Below are 2,500 nucleotides of genomic sequence, written 5' to 3'. Positions count from 1 at the left end.
ACATTAGAACAAAATTCCCCCCCCTTTGCTGTGTAGTAAGAATGAATATATAGATACTTGAATAGAAAATGAATAATAAAATAAATAAATGAATGAATAGATAGATAATTAAATTGGTAAAATAATACGAAATAGATGAATAAATAAATAAGCAAACAAATAGATGAATAGATAAATGATGGATAAACTGATAGATAAAGAGAAAATATATAATGTGATTAATAAGATAAATAATAAATGAATAGAGAAATATATAATGATTACAATACCTACGAAAAAAATACTAAAAACCCTTAAACGATATGGCAGCTTCTTTTAATAGGCAAGTACGTAAGATCACTAGTGAATACGTCTCCAAACTCAATGTTTTCAATCTCAAGTTGCCTTATTTCTACGTCCTCCCTAAGTTACATAAAGAAGGTAATCCCATTAAGGCCCATCATCTCTAATTTTCCAATTCATATATAAAACATTTAGAAAAATTTCATCCAGAAAATCGAGAATATTAATATTTCAGGCCGTAGGTTATCAAGTCTTGATGTTGTTTCTTTATTTACAAACATTTGTGTTGATGATGTTTTGTCCTTTCTAGAAACCAAGCTACAAACATTCCAAGACAAATTTCCCCTTCCGGTTTTCCAAAAATCATAGTATTTGTACGCTCTTTTTTTTTTTTTTTGTTCTTTAGGCAGAAGTTTGGCTGTAGCATGGGATCTAACCTTTCTCCTACTCTGGCCAATTTTACATGAAATACTTTGAGATTCTTCTTCCAACAATAAAACCCCGATGTATGTTTTGGTTCAGGTATGTTGATGACATTTCACCCTTTGGGATGAGAGTTGAGTCGCTTTGATATTTTTCTAGATAAACTAAATCAGTTAGCCACTAATATCAATTTCAAAGAGGAATGGGAAATGATGGTAAGATTCTCTTTTAGATACTTTAATCATGAAGAATGGGAATAAGCTTGCCTTTACTGTTTTTATAAAGAACACAAATTCAGGAAGTTACTTTCACTTTTTAGTCATCACCCAGATCACATCAAAAGGAATCTAAAATCCGATACTTTAGGATCTGTAGCCCCTAGTGTTTAGAACATAGGTTAATCTCCATCAAGTTCCAATTAACCAAATTAGCTTACGTTCAGTGGTTCCTGGATAAAGCCCTCAGCCAAGCCAGAACCAGCTTTTTCAATCCCCCTTCCAGAAAGCCAAACATGTTACAAAATCCCAATTACCTATTTGTTCAAATTTATTCCTCAAAGATAAGGTAAATTGAAATAATAACTATCCAAGTACTATCGATAATCTTTTTTAATGTTCATCAGAGTTTTATGAAAGATTATATCACAAGTGGTTTACTCTCTTCCGTGTAAAGATTGTAACCTAGCATACGTCGGTCAGACGGAGAGAGACCTAAGGACAAGGATGAATGAGCATTAAAGGTCGATGAAGTATGGTCAAGAGAGTTCAGCCGCGTCCCAACACGTGAATGGATTAAATCATCGGATGGACTGGGACAAATCTGAACTTATTTGTAAATCTGGTTGTGGATTCAGAAGGAAAAAGGTAGAATCTACTTTAATAGACTATCTGCCAGGTAAGAATATTTCGAAGGGTCAATGAACCCCTGACATAATATGAGGATTATTCACTACAAAACAAATTGTTAACCAGGTATCTTTCCCCTCCCCCTGACCCGACCTCCTTTCATCCTAGAGAGTGAGGGTAGTGATATTTACAACTTCCTTAGTTTCTTTTCCTTTGTAAGAGGATGTTATTTAAGATAGCATCCTCCTCCCATTTTGTACTACTGAAGAGAACTTCAGTTAGTAATCGAAATACTAATATAAAGAATCGCTTATTCAACGCTTTCCTTCTTCCGAATAAGGTGTCAGTTGTGATATATATATATATATATATATATATATATATATATATATGTATATATGTATATACATGGAAAATGTGGGTGAGAAATACACATATTAAAATCCAATTTTTTTCTAAGTTTTGCACAAAAGGCTTTTTTTTTTTTTAAACATTATTTCTCTAAAGAAGCCTTTTGTGCGCAACTACTCATAAATAATTTTGGATCCTAATCCCTTACTTCCTCACCCACCTTATCCAGCATGTCACAACGTCTCAACACACACACACACACATAGACACACACACACACACACACACACACACACACACACACACACACACACACACACACACACACACACACACACACACACACACACACACACACACACACACACACACACACACACAAACACACACACGATACAAAAACACACACACAAAACCAACACAAATTTACACACACACACACACACACACACACACACACACACACACACACACACACACACACACACACACACACACACACACACACACACACACACATATCTGGTTGTGTATGTTAAAGACAGTTTGAACATCTTTAGAAGCTCTGCCATGGGATTCGAACCCCGACCCGTGCGTCC

This window comes from Oratosquilla oratoria, chromosome 25 (assembly GCF_046742065.1).
Source record: "Oratosquilla oratoria isolate Oo_2021 chromosome 25, ASM4674206v1, whole genome shotgun sequence".
Classification (NCBI taxonomy): domain Eukaryota; kingdom Metazoa; phylum Arthropoda; class Malacostraca; order Stomatopoda; family Squillidae; genus Oratosquilla; species Oratosquilla oratoria.
The sequence above is the reverse complement of the archived record's forward strand: the minus strand, read 5'-3'. Positions refer to the sequence as shown.